Source organism: Pinus tabuliformis, chromosome 5_1 (assembly GCF_031772625.1).
Source record: "Pinus tabuliformis cultivar Carrire ecotype Pingquan chromosome 5_1, CPIR1, whole genome shotgun sequence".
NCBI lineage: Eukaryota > Viridiplantae > Streptophyta > Pinopsida > Pinales > Pinaceae > Pinus > Pinus tabuliformis.
The window spans coordinates 648,323,842-648,342,885 of NC_142305.1; the positions used below are offsets into that span (position 1 = coordinate 648,323,842).

Genomic DNA, 19,044 nt, shown 5'->3' on the forward strand with positions numbered 1-19,044 from the left:
ATTATAACCTGATTTTATTTTATGATTATTAATTACATTAGTATATTCTAATTATAATATGATTTTATTTTTATTATTAATTACAGTAATATTTTGGAATAAAGTTTTTATACTTTTAATTTAATTATCAATTATTATTAGGTGAATGATTGGAATATAGCATCTATGGAATAGTCTAGAATATTCTTAGTAATGCATACAAATAAAAAATTAAGATTTATCTCCAAAGTAGTTATGCAATTTTTGTCATTTTAATGAAATTCATTAATTTAGAAAATATAATATGAACAAGTGTTATATGAACTAAGTGGTATTATTAACCTATGGTATTGGCTCATGGCATTGTAACAAAGCTAAAAACATCCATGGTAAAGTGGGAGTAAATCTCCATTGTTAATCCTTTTTATAATCTCTCTTAATGGGTCGTTTAATTATTAATAACTAGCATTTGCACCAGATGTTGCAAAGATAACGCCGTAAGGCAATAGAAAAGGAACTAGTAGCTTGAAGTGTCTTGTAAAATCAATGCAATCTCTACACATCATTATAATGTTTCAAAATTATATATTTACAATGTCCAAGATCATTCAATCAACATTTATTACCACGACAAAGAACAATATAAAGACCTGGAAAATAGGTCTTTAAAGGTCTTATTCATCTCTAATACATAACCAAAATCCACACACTAGAGTTAGAAATAAGAACATGGTCACAATTCCCCCTCAACCACAACATTGATCTGTTTCCCAATTCCTTCCTCTCCAATGCCCAAATGAGGATGGGGATCCTGCAGTCCTGGCAGTGTCAAACTTGGGTATGAGGTGCAAATCATCATATGATTTTCTCTTTTGTGGATGAGACAGAGTATCATAAGCCTGATTTATCTCAGAAAAAGGTCAGTGGTTGTCTCAAGCTGGTGCAGAGGCATGACATCAGGGTGGTATTTTATCTTGGAAATAATACTGGGGGGGGGGGGGGGGGGGGGGGTGAATCAGTATTATCAGATCAATAAAACTTTTTCAATTCCATACTTAGATACATATAGGATACTTCATTCAATGGAACCGCGTGTATACGCAACTGTGTCTAAAGCAACTAGCGTATATCCAAAATATTTATGATTCATTTAATCCATTAAATGTTGATCTTTAGTTAGTGCATCAGAACTTTATTAACCATATGAACAATAAGCAGGTGCAGTAAAACAGAACAGATCATCACACACAAGAAGCACACATGAACACCATGATATAAGGTGGAAACCTAATGTGGGTGAAAACCACCTGCTGCAAGTCGTCTCTATCTTCTCTCAATAAGATAGTTCATTTTACAATATTTTGTACTGGTGCAGTCCTTTATCAGTACGCAGGCTTCTACTTGTAGAGGGCTACAACCCTCTCTTGTTTTCCAGACTCTCCTGGATGGGAGCTACAACCCCCTTAGCTCTTGTACTAGCTGATCCATTTACTAGTACGTAGGTGCCTGCCTACTGAATGCTCCAATCTTCACTCATTCTCCAGCGGCTACCGGAAGGGAGCTACTACCCCCTTTGCTCTTGTACTAGCTGATGTACTAGTACGTAGGCGCCGGTCTACAATCTCCTTTCACCCTCCATGGACCAAATTTCATACAATTTCAGACTAGATACTCCTGAAGCACAACACTATAATCTGAAGGCCACGTTTCATCAAATTTTCATACTGAACCCATAAATATCATTGAAGCACAAAACAATCAATACTAGCATCATCAATCTCTGAATCACTGAAACACTAAAACCCTGTCAACAACACAGTCACCAGAACACAGAGCAGACAACAGAACTCTGCAATAACAATCAGACCTAACTGCAACTTCAAACATCAAACTTCAATATGTATACGCTACTACGATGAATCAAACCCGCGTACATACATGCTTTTTCCAAGGCCAACCCGCATACAGATCTAGACATATTTCTTATAACTTTGCAGCTGTACTAGACATCAGTCATACTCATAACATTTATAGAACATTACATGCGTTAGTATGCAGATCTAGAATAAGCATAATCAACCATATAAGGATAGTCCATTTCAAACCATTTGATCTCGATCTCTCCTTAGATCTTGTTCTCCATCAACCGATGAGATCCCTCCTTAGCTCAGATCAAGCAATGCATCATCAACCATAACCTGCATACTGGATCTCATCCTTCATCAGATATTCAAAGCTTTTCGGATACCCTTGCCTAATGATCTTCTTCTCCTTTTATAGTCTTAGGCCTTGCTCAATACCACGGTCCAAAACCATAATAAACCAATACTACGGACCCAATACTTGGGATCAACACGTCTGACGAGGTACCATGGTCCAAAACCATAGGTTCAAATACCAAGGACTAACTACCACGGACCAAAGTTAAGTTTTCCAAAATATACACGCTTTTCCTTGCATGAAAGTGCGTGTATACGCATACGCACCTTTGTAACGTCTAACCCACGTGTATACGCGGCTTGGTCACGATGAACCTGCGTATATATATTTTTTCTTCATTCTTGTAGTCTGATCATCAAATCCTTGTTGCTGACCTGCTGCACTATGATCTGTCCTCTGTGTGATTTTCCATCAAGGACAACACTTGTCTCATAATGCCAACAATCTCCCCCTTTGGACTTGATGGCAAAGCTAGCTTGTCACACTTAGAACTTATCATCTGATATCTCATGCATTCAATCACATCTGATATCTCTTCTGAAGATTCATCTAGTTATAAATAAGTGAGTTGATCTTCTACGAGTTGGTTGCCATCAAGTACAACACATGCATCATAATGCCAACAATCTCCCCCTTTGGACTTGATGGCAACAATACCAAATCACTCTCCCCCTTTGACATCAAGGGCAAAGGGCGGACCAAGATATTCTCTTCTTTTGTTGTCCATACTCCCCCTGAGTGCCTGCTGAAATTTCTGAATGAGCTCCCCCTTTGTATATGCGAAGGTGTACCAATCTGTCCATGCTCCCCTTGAGTACATGCTGAAGTCTCTGCTCTACTGAAGTGTGCTGTTCATGCTCCCCCTGACTATAAGCAAGGTCTGCAAAAAGATGTCTTACAAGAAGAACATGACTCTATCATAAATGACCTTCCTATCACCAAGGACTCATACATACATCCATTTCCCAACCAAGTGGGGATATACTAGAATTGACTCATCCACCCAACCAAGTGGGGATACATCAAAAGTTTACACATGATAAAACAGAACATTACATATTCATCCCAGGCATAGTGGGGAAACCAATATAGGTTGTTACATGACCTTGACACCATAAAAGAGATACATGACATAGAGACGAAATATCTAGAGCAAGACTTATGAAAGTCACCAATAACTGATAGCAGCAGCATCTGTCAAACACTTTTCAGATCAGCAACCATGATCTCCTTTTGTTCTCCTTCTGCACCTGTTCTAACCAAAACAGCTTGTGTACACGAACCAAGAGCTTCTAAGGTAATGCCAACAATGCATTATTAGAAGTTAATCTGCTCCCCCTGAACCTGTGCCAGATGGTCTCTGTCAGACCCATATCAGACTCTTCTCACCCAGAGTCTGGCCCACTGATTTTATTCAAACCAACATATACACGACTGTATCCATAGAAACTTGCATATATATGCGGATACTCCTTATGAAACTCGCGTACAACCAATTCCAAATCAGCAACCTGTAAATGTCCTATGATAGGGTATGTCTGCATATAGATATCAACTCATAAAATCATTCACATTATATCATATGTGTAAAACACCATCACCATCTTATCAACAAGATCATCCATGTATCATCACTTTGGAATATCTGCATCAATCAACATGTGTAAGTATTAACCTATCATCATCATCATTTCTTCAACAATGCAAATTTGAGTAATCATTCATGTATCCAGCACTATGTATCTTGAGCTCGGCTTCTTTATATCATCAATTTCAACAATCCTCATCCACATGAGCACCAAGAACTATAGGAATCCTGCATCATGATCTTTATGCATATGACGACAACAACATATGAGAGACTCATCATTAAGTAATGAAGTTGTGTATTCAAGCTTTGTGCTTCTCCTTATCCTTATGAAGATCACCATGTAAGCATCATATATGCACCATCCACAAATGTGATCTGAACATCAACTATGTAACCCCAAGAATCATATGGACAACTCATAACCACATCATAGCAAGATATATCATTTAGCCATATAAGCATCATCACCAAGGACTATTAACCATAATGCCAACAATGCATTATTAAAGGCATATGCTCCCCCTCAACCTCACATCCTCAGCAGGCTGTAACTATTAACCGATAGAGCAAATAATGGAATGAATCATATCAGATCCCTTTTCAGAGCCTGTCCCCACTGCTTTTCCTCAAACTGACATATACGTGACTTTGCAGTGTCTAACTCGCGTATATACGCGACTTCCCTTTATGAAACTTGCGTATGAGATTCAGGATACTGAAGTTTTATACTTTCAGCTCCCTCTGAGTCTGTTATGTCTGTGCTGTGCTATGTCTGAGTACATTGTGTTGTGCCACATCTTTCTGACTGTACTTCCTTCTTCTTCCATATCTTCAAGTGTGATGATGTTTTCTCCTTTTGGTGTGATGTCCGTACTTTGTTCCTCCATTCCTTTGCTATATGTCCAAGCTTGTTACATGCATAACATCTTACATGTTTCATATTCCTCCTGTAGTAATCAGCAGCTTTGTGACCAAACATATTGCAAGCAAAGCAATATCCATTAAAGTACCTGGAATGAGATGATCTTTCTATGTGATGATCTTGAACCATTCTTCTTCTACATCTAGCTGCAACACGTCCAAGATTATGACATTCATAACATTCAATATTATTCATCTGAGTAAATGGCCGACTATTACTTCCATAGATAGGAGTAAAAGATTTTCTTTGAAGAATCTCTTTCCTTGATTGTTGATGGGGTTGACCTCTCATCTCTCTTATCTCCTTGTTGATCATTTTAGATTTCTCTTTAGAGTTCCTTGCGTCACATTGTGAACTAGATTCACCTTCAACAGATTCATGAAAACCAATACCAGTCTTGATAGCAGGAGACCATTGACTACTAAGAATATCATCCAAGGCTTTAGTACTATCTTGAAATCGTAACAGTTTATCCTTTTCTTCTAATTTACCTTTCAGGATATTTACCTCAACTTGAAGTTGTTCTTCCTTTTCTAGACATTGCTTCTTCATGTCTTCTTCAGCTTTCTTTCCTTCTTCCAATTGATGCCTTAGTTTGAGAATCTCCTTTTCTTGTTCTTCATTCAGATCCTGCTGCATTTGACGAATTCTGAAGGCACATTCCAGCTGAGATTTTAAGCTGATAACTTTGTTTACCTGTTTTTCAATAGCTTGGAGTATATCTTTATTCTGCTTCTTTGATTCTTCAAGATCTTCCTTTAGTGAGCGGATCATGGCTTCAAGACTTTCATAGTAACTGGATCTATCTCTGAGTTTCTTGATGGTTGTGCTTCTTTCATTGACTTCATCTCTTAGTGATGTTACTTCATCATGCAAATTTTGATATTTGTCCTTGAATAACTTCCTTACCTTGTTTCTTTCTTCTAGTTGGGCCTTTAGTTTGGTAGCTTCTTCTTTGAAGTCACATTCCCTTTTGTTCAATATATCTTGTTGATCCCTGATTTTATCTGAAAGCCTTTTAAATTCTGCCTCTATTTGATATCTTTCTTGTTCACCCATAAGAGAAAATTCAGTTGTTTTGCTATCACTTTCATTTTTTCCAAATGGATAGATAGCTGGAACATCAGAGGATAGCAAATTCATACCTGATAGTTCATATTCATTCTGAAATGATTCTAAATCTGAAGAGCTTCTTACACCTAATCCCCAATCGATTCTCCCACTGTCATAGTTCTTATAAGATGTCTTCTTCTTCTTAGGTGCTTTCTTCTTAAGCTTCTTTCCCATTGTTCCATGGATCTCCTTCAAGAGATCAAGCTTCTACCAAAGGACCTGCTCTGATACCAATTGTTGGAAATAATACTGAGAGGGGGGGGGGGGGGTGAATCAGTATTATCAGATCAATAAAACTTTTTCATTTCCATACTTAGATACATATACGCTACTTCATTCAATGGAACCCGCGTGTATACGCAACTGTGTCTAAAGAAACTAGCGTATATCCAAAATATTTATGATTCAGTTAATCCATTAAACATTGATCTTTAGTTAGTGCATCAGAACTTTATTAACCATATGAACAGTAAGCAGGTGCAGTAAAACAGAACAGATCATCACACATAAGAAGCACACATGAACACCATGATATAAGGTGGAAACCCAATGTGGGTGAAAACCACCTGCTGCAAGTCGTCTCTATCTTCTTTCAATAAGATACTTCATTTTACAATATTTTGTACTGGTGCAGTCCTTTATCAGTACGCAGGCTTCTACCTGCAAAGGGATACAACCCTCTCTCGTTTTCCAGACTCTCCTGGATGGGAGCTACAACGCCCTTAGCTCTTGCACTAGCTGATCCATTTACTAGTACGTAGGTGTCTGCCTACTGAATGTTCCAATCTTCACTCGTTCTCCAGCGGCTACCGGAAGGGAGCTACTACCCCCTTTGCTCTTGTACTAGCTGATGTACTAGTACGTAGGCGCCGGCCTACAATCTCCTTTCACCCTCCAGGGACCACATTTCATACATTTTCAGACTGGATACTCCTGAAGCACAACACTATAATCTGAAGGCCACGTTTCATCAAATTTTCATACTGGACCCATAAATATCATTGAAGCACAAAACAATCAATACTAGCATCATCAATCTCTAAATCATTGAAACACTGAAACCCTGTCAACAACACAGTCACCAAAACACAGAGCAGACAACAAAACTCTGCAATTAAAATCAGACCCAACTGCAACTTCAAACATAAAACTTCAAAATGTATACGCTACTACGATGAATCAAACTCGCATACATACGCGATTTTTCCAAGGCCAACCCGTGTACAGATCTAAACATATTTCTTATAACTTTGCAGTTGTACTAGACATCAGTCATACTCATAACATTTATAAAACATTACATGCGTCAGTATGCAGATCTAGAATAAGCATAATCAACCATATAAGGATAGTCCATTTCAAACCATTTGATCCTGATCTCTCCTTAGATCTTGTTCTCCATCAACCGGTGAGATCCCTCCTTAGCTCAGATCAAGCAATGCATCATCAACCCATAACCTGCATACTGGATCTCATCCTTCATCAGATATTCAAGACTTTTCGGATACCCTTGCCTAATGATCTTCTTCTCCTTTTATAGTCTTAGGCCTTGCTCAATACCACGGTCCAAAACCATAATAAACCAATACTACGGACCCAATACTTGGGATCAACACGTCTGACGAGGTACCATGGTCCAAAACCATAGGTTCAAATACCAAGGACTAACTACCACGGACCAAAGGTAAGTTTTCTAAGATACATGTGCTTTTCCTTGCATGAAAGTGCGTGTATACGCATAAGCACCTTTGTAACGTCTAACCCGCGTGTATACGTGACTTGGTCATGATGAACCTGCGTATATATATTTTTTCTTCATTCTTGTAGTTTGATCATCAAATCCTTGCTGCTGACCTGCTGCACTATGATCTGTCCTCTATGTGATTTGCCATCAAGGACAACACTTGTCTCATAATGCCAACATTTTAGTGCCAGTCTTCTGTATGCAACCCTGATATCATTTGTAGGAGGTGTGATAAGAGACACCTAAAAGAGCATAGTGATCCTTTTTCCTCCTGAAAGCAATATCCCTCTTTTCTTCTATTGCAAAATTGGCACTGATGGTTCTGCCATTGAAGCTATGAAGCATTTTCACAGCCCTTTTCCAGCAAAATATGCATTCTCAAATCTATAGTAATAAATTGTCTTAGTGATCCATCCACTGTTCCCCTGTTTTGAATAAGTCAACCTTTCTCATTAATTCCCTTCACAAGAACATAATTGTGACAAAAATCCACCAGTTGTATTATGCAGTTCACTGAAGCTTTGTGAGGATATTTGAAATCGAGTCTATGTAGTTCCACGGATCTGCTGAGATGAAATAATGCTGAAGGAGAAATACCTTCAGAAATGTAAACTCCACCATCACTTTTGCACCATGTTGATTTTGATTTTGACTACACCTTTAACCCATCTGCACACAGTCCAAGGTTGTTGCTAGGTATGCTTCTCCGTTTAGGGGATATTGCAGTGTATTGTTGTGTTGCTGAAGGATGAACACATTTAGAGTAACAAAGGTAAAATTCTAACACTCACTCTTTGTAAGGAAAGTGTTATCCAAGGTATTATCTATTAAGTACCTCAATATATTTGAATATAAAATCACACACAAGATACAAAGAATCAGATAGGAAACCTCTACCTTTATTTGATTATAACAAAATACCCTTAAAGGGGGGGCATCACCTTACAATTGATCTTTTTTATGGAAGGAATATTTGAAATCGAGTCTAGGTAGTTCCATTTAGGCATTACTTATAGGTAGCATTCCATGTATTCAATGATGGGTGATTGGCTTTGCTCCATATCAATCAAAGAACCTTATCATCTCAAGCGTAGTAAAAGTGTCCCACAAGTCACAATAAATAGCAAGTACAGTCCACATGGTTTTCACATATTTCTGACAACAAAATTTCAATTCATAAAAACAATAGCCACTCGTGATATACCAAAAGAATATAGTGTACAAAGCAGGACATGGTTAAATCAATGGTATAGATACAAGGCTTCATCACAAATAATCAACTTGTAAACCTGGCAACCATGGAAAAAAAAAGCTGTCAGAGGAAAACCAAAAAAATACTCATCAAATATCATGCATATCAAGCGACTATATCGAGTTGCTATCTTTTAAACTAGTTATAGAAAAATCCTCAAGTTGAATTCATCATACATGGGAAGTCTAAAATTGAAATGAACATCGCAGATAAAAGCCTCCCTCCACTGGAAAAATAATGAATGAATTGGATATGAACTACCCACAAAAAAGAATAGGTTAATTTAGCAACAAAAATATGCACCTTAAAAAATGTAGATGCTCAAATCATTGACAATTTTGTCCTTAAATGTGCTATTCTCTTCCTCAAGTTCCTGTAGAATCTTCTTGACCCACTCCTTTTTATCATTCAATCCCGCTAAATGAATCATGAAGTCCCCTTTAGCATAAACACCTGCAGACCAGAAACTCTAAGAATGTCAAAAACAAATACAAACAGACCAGATAAAGAAATAGAAATTTTATAATACACATGAATCAGAGAGACATGGAACATAATAATGAGGACTCCTCTCAGGGACAACTGATTAAAAAAATGTTAACCTACAGGTAAAATAATTCCACCTAATAGTCTAGTTTTATTAACAATCCAGAGCATACATCTCCTGTGAAACAAAGCACTTTCTTAAGCTATATATACTATAATACACATGCATCAGAGAGACATAAAGGGAAAGTAAATAGTTCCACTCACAGTCACCAGAGTCACCTGTGGGAGGTGGTGCTCATGCTCTCTGTTCAGGTCAGATTCAATAGTCAAGGATCCACACTCAAATATCTGAATTTTAGAGATTCCAATATCAGAACCGTTTCCTGTCAAATGATCGGGGATCTGCACTAGATTGTTTCCATCAAAGGTGGAATCATTTCCATTTGCCGGAAAAGGAATCCTGTCCCAACCAAAAAAACAAAACAAAACAACTCCTATTCTGGTGTATATTTAAAGTTTAATAAAACCTCTAGGTAAATGGTTCCACCCACAGTTACTAGAATCACCTATAGGAGGTGGAACTTATGCTCCACCTTCATGTCAGATTCAGGAAACAAGGATCCTCACCCAAATATTTGAATTTTGGTGATTCCAAAATCAGATCCATTTCCTGTCAAGGGATTGGGTTGGATTCTAGAATCAGGGGTCGGCACTCAACCCTTTCATGTGAAGGGATTGTGTTTGATTCCAGAAAAGGGGATTTGCACCTGACCATTTCCTTCCATGGGACCAGGTTACAACATATAGGTGGAACCATTTTCCTCTGCTGCAAAAATGATTCATGTCCAAACAAACAAACAAAGAGCACAACTCCTATTCTGGAATGGGTTTCCTCGAGTGCAGGATAGGTTTGGAGGGAAGAGAGGAAGGGCAAATGAGTTGCCCAAAAACCTTAGAAAATCACTAAAATCCTTTCCAGCATCAACCTTCAATTGCTTTTGCACATTTGAGATTACAGTTAACCAGACACTATAAGGAGATGACTAAGCAGCAGGCACTGCTGTTAATGCTTGAGTGCGTTAGAATTTCATGTTAATGTGAACTAAAAGTAATTTCAAAGTTGTTAGACTCATATCCCACCAATCATACAATAGTCTGTAAGAAACCGTAGCTTTGTAAGTTATTGTCTTTTAGTCTTGTTCCCAAGTATCTTCTTCCTTCATCAGTAGGATATGAGCATAAACCCATATAAACTAACTCTCCATTGTTTCAGCATGTTACTAATTAGTCCTTGAATGTAAAATCCATAATTCAACATTTTCCTACACCTAAAAGTTTTTCAAACTCAAGCTCATGCACATGCATGTTTTGATGCATATGGGCATTTTGCATTCATGCAGCTATAATTCAATTTCATACTAGAAGAACTGATACAAAAAATCTCATGGATATACTTGTTTGTAACCCATATAAACTAACTCTCCATTGTTTCAGCATGTTACTAATTAGTCCTTGTATCTAAAATCCATAATTCAGCATTTTCCTACACCTAAAAGTTTTTCAAACTCAAGCTCATGCACATGCATGTTTTGATGCATATGGGCATTTTGCATTCATACAACTATAATTCAATTTCATACTAGAAGAACTAATACAAAAAAACTCATGGATATACTTGTTTGTATGCATACGACCATTGTTTGCATTCATACAACTATAGTTCATTCCCAAACTTGAAGAAGTGATAAAAAAAACTTGCAACTACAAGTATAGAAACTTAGAATCAGTGTTGCGAACATCTCGATAATGTCCCTATTTTATCTCGAAATCATGATTTTTTGGCCTACGATTTTTTGGCCTACTCGATGTAATGTCCCTATTTTATCTCGAAATCATGATTTTTTGGCCTACGATTTTTTGCCTAGCCAATGTTTGCCGATATTTTTCCCGATATTTTGATGGTATCTTGATTTTGCCGATGTTTGATTTTCTCGATTTTTTGGTTTTTCGGACCCTTGCCGATTTTATCCCGATGCCAATGTTCGCAACATTGCTAGGAATACAACCTAGATTTCCCTTCACACAATCTGTGTTGTGGAAAATGCTACATGCTCTCGTAGATTGAACACGGTAAGAGATTTTATGTCACGAGAATGAATAAGATATATTTTCTTATAACATATCACAGAACTGAAACTATGAATTAAGTCTATGAGAAAAGTCTCAAGGTCTTGTGAATAAGGTAAGAAATTGTAATTGACAGAAATGAAAAAGAAATATTTATGGCCAAGCAAGTAAAAGAAGTGAAGCTATGCTTTTTTGGTCTACCTGGAGAGTTGCTTTTGACATGTTACTATCAGTGCAAAGATTGCTAGCACATTCTTGATAAATCTTTAAGGTCTCTTAGCTTGAAGTAGATCGAGGTTTGCTAAATAGCTCATTCAATCATATAATAGAAGTGTATATGATTTAGTCCAAGTTATCTAGCAATCCTCGATCTATTCTTCAAGCAAAGAGACCTCAAAGAAATACCAAGAATGTCCTAGCAATCTCTGCACTGCTAGTAACTCGACAAAGGAAAAAGTACAAAGGCAACTCTCTGGATAGACCAAAGATGCATAGCTTCAATTCTTTTAAATGCTTGTGCAAGAATGTATTTCTCATGGAGTAGATCAATTCACTATCTAGCTTACCAATCGACATCTCGACCTCTCTATGTCTAATTTACAAAACTTCCATTTATCTTAAAAATTGCAAGAATGAAGAGCAGGGTTGTCTAGCAATATCTACACTGCAGTATCACATCCAAGAAAGAAGAACAAGGGAACTCTCTATACTAAAAAAGCATGTATTCAATTCTTTTGCATGCATGTCGAAGAAAATATTGCTTATGGTGTAAATTAATTCACTTTATCTAGCAAATCAAGATCTCAATCTCAACCTCTCTTTGTCAAATTCAGAAAAGTTGTGCAGCTATACATTTTATTGGTTGTCATCTGTTAAACTCCTCTTCTAAAACACTTATTATTTTAGGGATTCTTTTCCTCCAAGTCAACACACAAAAATGTGTTGAATTATTAGACAAAATGAGGCATCCTGCAAATTTAATTTCATCTCGAGGGCATAGATAATAAACAATATTGAAAAGCCTTGAAATATGGAAGCTTTTTTTCCTCGCCAAACAGTTTTACTTAAAGTCATTAAGCGGTGGCTGCTTTTCCACGATGGAGACCACATGTTTGAATTGAATACACATTGCATGCGTGGAATGCGAACATGTTTCTTCTTCTCATCTTTAGGCATGGACTTAACTAAACCCTTCAACGCATCATTGTCGCCACTTTTACAATGGCTAAATGGAAGAATAAAACTGGTTTGATTCCACCACAAATCCAAAAATCGCATGCTCCACTCAGAATTACGGAAAAAGAACATCCCCATGTCCATATTCAAGAAGAAAGTTACTAAGCATTTAGCAAAACAAAAAATCATTTCAATAGAAAAAAAAGAAAGTAAAATTGTAATAGCCAAGAAGATATCAGATGTTGACGCTTATGTCTATATGTTCAAAAATATCTCTTTTTACATGCAAGAAAGAAATAACTCATAAATTTGGCATCAATTTAGATAATGTTGATTTTCTCAACTATAAATTAGATATCATGGAACTCTTAAGATTTCTTAGAAAGAAAGCAAGCAAACAATAACAAAATGCCTACCTACATTGACACCTGTAACATCCTCCATCACAATGAAATCAGGCATGTCCTCATAGTCCATGTTAGCAGTAATTGAATATAAAACATCTTCCTAAAGATAAAAGAATCCATGGTGAGATTCTGCTTGATTTCAGAAAGTGTTGGGAAAGGACTGACTAAACATTAACTTGAGATGCTAAACATTAACTTGAGATGCATCTGGACTTATAAATCCTTATTTAACCAAAATACAAATGCATAAGCAATATAAGAATATAAATGGAAGTTTGAAAACTTACTAAGGCAATGTTTGGATTCGTCACCAGTGAATCCTGCATCCAAACATGTATATTATTATTACCACTTCTGAAAGGACCTCATAAAAGCAAGAGATGCACAAAATTAGATGAGTGTCAAGGCAATTTATCATATTATAATATAAATGGTTTACCTGTTCCCAGCTGATTTGCACAAGGAGGGGTTCTAGATGATTTTGGAAAAATGGTGCTCCTCATCTTCAAAAATAAATTGACCAACCTAAATGCCAAAACATTTATGCTATGTGTTTCTATTTTGGCAATATTATGCGTAATGCTTGGGCCCAAGAACAGGGTTCCAATGGCACATCTGAATGTTTGCAGAAGGAGGGGTTCTAGATGATTTTGGAAAAATGTTGCTCTTCATCTTCAAAAATAAATTGACCAACCTAAATGCCAAAACATTTATGCTCTGTGTTTCTATTTTGGAAATATTATGCGTAATTCTTGGGCCCAAGAACAGGGTTCTAATGGCACATCTGAATCTCTGAACAACGATTGGCCCTCTTACCACAATCCTTATTGATAAAAACTCAGTGTTGTGAGTCTGCTAAGCCAGTCAACTCCAATGATTGGGGTGTAAATTCAATTTTGACCCCTAAACTGAAGGCATCTAAGGAAGCAAAGACAATATTTAACATGAATCAAGCTACAGAACCTGAAGATGTGCATGGAGATTCTGTTTATATTCCGGATGAGGAATGGGCAATGGCTGAAATGGGCATGGGGAATGGTTCATCTCTGGATAGACCAAATATGCATAGCTTCAATTCTTTTAAATGCTTGTGCAAGAATGTATTGCTCATGGAGTAGATCAATTCACTATCTAGCTTACCGATCAACATCTTGACCTCTCTATGTCTAATTTACAAAACTTCCATTTATCTTAAAAATTGCAAGAATGAAGAGGAGAGTTGTCTAGCAATATCTGCATTGCAGTATCACATCCAAGAAGGAAGAACAAGGGAACTCTCTATACTAAAGAAGCATGGATTCAATTATTTTGCATGCATGTGGAAGAAAAGATTGCTTATGGTGTAGATTAATTCACTTTATCTAGCAAATCAAGATCTCAATCTCAACCTCTCTTTGTCAAATTCAACAAAGTTGTGCAACTATACATTTTATTGGTTGTCATCTATTAAACTCCTCTTCTAAAACACATATTATTTCAGTGATTATTTTCCTCCAACAGTCAGCACACAAAAATGTGTTGAATTATTAGACAAAATGAGGCATCCTGCAAATTTAATTTCATCTCGAGGGCATAGATAATAAACAATATTGAAAAGCCTTGAGATATGGAAGCTTTTTTACCTCGCCAAACAGTTTTACTTAAAGTCATTAAGCGGTGGTTTCTTTTCCATGATGGAGATCACATGTTTGAATTGAATACACATTGCATGCGTGGAATGCAAACATGTTGCTTCTTCTCATCTTTAGACATGGACTTAACTAAACCCTTCAACACATCATTATCGCCACTTTTACAATGGCCAAATGGAAGAATAAAACTGGTCTGTTTCCACAACAAATCCAAAAATCACATGCTCCACCCAGAATTACAGAAAAAGAACATCCCTGTGTCCATATTCAAGAAGAAAGATACTAAGCATTTAGCAAAAAAAAATCATTTCACTAGAAAAAAAAGTAAATTGGAAATATTATGCGTAATGCTTGGGCCCAAGAACAGGGTTCTAATGGCACATATGAATGTCCCAACAACGATCGGCCCTCTTACCACAATCCTTATTGCGAAATAACTCAGTGTTGTGAGTCTGCTAAGCCAGTCAACTCTAGTGATTGGGGTGTAAATTCAAGTTTGACCTCTAAACTGAAGGCATCTAAGGAAGCAAAGACAAGATTTAACATGAATCAAGCTATAGAACCTGAAGATGCGCATGGAGATAAGGTTTCTATTCTGGATGAGGAATGGGCAATGACTGAAATGGGCATGGGGAATGGTTCACATGCTCAGTTAGAATCACAAAGGGATCCAACAAATTCAAGTGATAATAATCAGACAATGGGTCTGCCTAAAATTTATCATGAAAATCATTCTAAAGCTACATTGTTAGAGGAAGCAACCAATAATAATGAATTCAGCATGCCCACTCGAAATGAGATGGAAGTTGTAACTTTTGATTGTTCACATCATGTAGTTACTGTCAGCATGTGAAAAGGGGATGATACATGGGTTGGAAATTTGAGAAACTTTCATGCAAATCCTAATGTTAACTCTGAAAATTGAGCTGTGAAACCAATCAAGGAAGTCCCAGTTGGTGAGCCACAAACTGGCGGGTCAAGGAAGAGAGTATTAACCAGACATGGTGTACATGATTGTGACAAGAATGTGCCTGATGGTGTTCAGTTGTCCTCACCAGATTTAAGTGGTTCTTTGGTTCGCTTCACAAGGCCAGTGATTTCTGATTTTTGGAGTGTGATTGTTAAAGGTAAGATTGGTGCCCTCTTGCTGTAGATATGTAGATACGTTTTGAGAACCACCAGACAACCTCTTCTTCTGACAGCTCTCGAGGACAAATTAATGAAGTATACATCAAAATAAACTGAGAAACCTCAGCAATTTCCTATTTTTTGTCACGGAACTCCTGGCAATTTCCAGTTTTCTGTCACGGAACTCCTGGCAATTTCTAGTTTTCTATCACGGAACTCCTGGCAGTAAAAACCCAAAATCATTAACAAAAAATTATTAAAAACTAAAAACAGTCGTTTCAAGACTACCCATTCCATTTTGAAAATTACCTGCACAGTGCCCAACAGATTTCATCCAAGATCTTGCATAAACTGAGAAACCTCAGCAATTTCTAGTTTTTTGTCATGGAACTCCTGGCAATTTCCAGTTTTCTGTCACAGAACTCTTCACAGTAAAAACCCAAAATCACTCCTAGCAGTAAAAACCCAAAAGCATTAAAAAATATCATTAAAAATTAAAAACAATTGTTTCGAGATTACCCACTCCATTTTGAAATTTACCTGCACAGTGCCCAACAAATTTCATTCAAGATCCTGTAAAGGAACTCCCAACAATTTCCAGTTTTCTGTCACGGAACTCCTCGCAGTAAAAACCCAAAATCATTAAAAACAAATCATTAAAAACTAAAAACAATTGTTTCCTCCGTGGGAGAGCCATCGGTTACTTGCAGCAGGATTCCATTGAGTTAGGGATTCAACAGCTTGAGGACTCGTAATTCTCATTTGCAGTGTGACCTAACTCAAACGACTTGGCTTCGGTCCCCTCCCTTTGGCGTCTCCTCTACAGAGAGCAACTCGCATATAGACTTATTATTTATAGTCTATGGTCGCTCTATGTCTTTATGGTGCTTACTTCCTAGAATGAGCTTAAGGGATCAAGCCTGGAAGGATGTCTGGTTCAGTGCGGAATGAAAGGATCGTAGAATAGTGTTTCAGAAAATCTACGAAGTAGTTATTTATATGGTTTCAAGGAGTTACGATAGGTATAGTTTCAGTTATAACGATAACTTTAATCTAATGGTCACAAACGTTTTAATCATCTAACATCAAATCAGACGGATCATAGTAATACATGTAAGGTAAGAGGGGAGTTGATTTCAAAGGGGAATGCCTTATGGCGTAATTAAAATATTTGATTTTATTTTTATTTTTAGTTTTATCTTTGTATAATTTGATTGAGTTAACATGTTTCAGTTAATAATTGTGATGATTTATTTTATATTTTATATATAATCTTTATGTAATTTGACCAAGTCAACATGTTTACATAACATAACATGACACATTATATGAAGTAAGTGTTTTGATGTTTATTATGGATTGATGTGTCTTACCAAACATTTAATTTTTATGGCTAATATATGAGTTAAACATGTCAATGGGTGCTTAGCTTGAGTGGTAGGGATGGTGGTTTGTCATCCCATCCAGTTGGGTTGAAGTCCCAGGAGACGTGGCCCGTCATAGTAAGGCTGGAGGGATAGGCATCCCATTGGAGTCTAGGATCCCCATCATAGTAAGGCTGGAGGGTTAGGCTTCTCGTTGGAGTCTGAGATCTCGACTCCAGTACCAGTAGTCTCCAAACGTCTTAGTCCTAGGTTGAACTATGAGTTCATAGTATATGTGGCTTGTGGGCTATTGCATATATCTAGGGAGGTTGTTAGTTCCCTATCAAAGTTAACTATTAAGAAAAATATATGAGTGATCTATATATATATATATATATATATATATATATATATATATATATATTCTTAACTATTTTACCATAAAGATTCTTAATCTATAAATAGGCCTTGTTACAATACCATGGCTCATTAATACCACATGCCCAAAAAATCATAATTCATATTCATATGAAATGACATTCTTTTTAATTAATCAATTTAATAAAAGGGAGAAACGGCATAACTACTTTTGAGATAAATCGCATCTTTTAATTTGTGACTACCATCTACATCATACTTATTGATAATTAAATTAATTAAAATTTTGAAAGCCTCATTCCAAAATAGACCCCCTAAAATAGAACTATAATAATTGGTTCTCTTTAATTGTGTTATTTTAAATTAGTGATATGCTTTACTCTTTAATTATTATTAGTTTTATTATTAATATTTGTTTATATATAATGTGATTAGTAAATGAATTAGAAGTTTGATTGCAACAATCTCAAGATATATTGCAATGTGTATTAAAGAATATTTACCACTTTTCCATTTCCCACGTCAATTAATATTATTAATTGTTATTAGTTAATATCTTTTGACTCATTATTATTTTTAATGAAACCATATTAAAATATCTAAAAAAAATTAGTCAAAACTATAATACATTTATATCGAATTTAGTTGGCAAGGACTATGTTTCATGCAACATTTGTTTTATACTAATTTATATATGATAATAATTTGGAGGATGTGACTTTATCTATATATTTTATAATTGATTTTCATTACATGTTTACTTGAAATTAAAATATTATTAAAATGATAAATAAAGGATGGAAAGCTTAATATGAACATAAAAATAGTTGTAAATTATATGATCTTTGGCTTCGGAATAAGAATAAATTCATTTATGTTATGTTATATGGCTGTGAATGTTGGCACTACGACATATCTCTAGAATCTAGGTCCTCATAAATATGCCAAATCTTGAAAAAATTATTAAGATGTCGAGGAAGAAGTCACTATAGTTGTACCGAGAGGAGTTCTATAACTTTGTATGGTACAAATGTTGTAATGTAATGTCATGTTTAACATTTTGATTTGGTGAAATTACAGAACATAAATAATAATAAAAAAAATCAAATAAAAAAAAATTAATAATTATATTTATAATTAATTATAAATAAAAAATAAACTAGTTTAGATCCATCTTAACTCTAGATATACTATCGAGAGAGATTAAATCTATTGACATGCAAACCTCTTTTAGATTGAAAAGAGATTTGATCCCTCTTGGTGCTTGGTAGATCTAGAGTTAAGATGAATCTAAGTTGGTAATACTAAAAACTATTATTATGTGGGACAAGGGACTAGAAAGTTGTACATACTATAGTCCCTTTTCGAGTTTGAACTTATGAACCCTTATACACATGCTCTTAACCATAGGCACACTCAAGTTGTATCTAATTTAGTTGGTATACATGTTCTTTATTAATGTAATATGCTAGCATTATATCTTTTTATGTTCTTGAATAAGTTGAATTAAAATATTTGTAGTA

The 19,044-nt window shown here is 35.9% G+C and overlaps 1 long non-coding RNA gene across 1 annotated transcript; it reads right to left on the minus strand.

Annotated features, from left to right (window-relative positions):
- Window positions 1-13,027: 13,027 nt before the first annotated feature.
- On the minus strand, window positions 13,028-15,960 carry LOC149166661 (uncharacterized). The gene is made up of 4 exons (XR_016260451.1): window positions 15,707-15,960; window positions 14,643-14,906; window positions 13,308-13,340; window positions 13,028-13,120 (listed from the first exon to the last, which is right to left on the minus strand). It is a non-coding gene; the product is annotated as an uncharacterized LOC149166661 (long non-coding RNA).
- Between the last annotated feature and the right edge of the window lie 3,084 nt (window positions 15,961-19,044).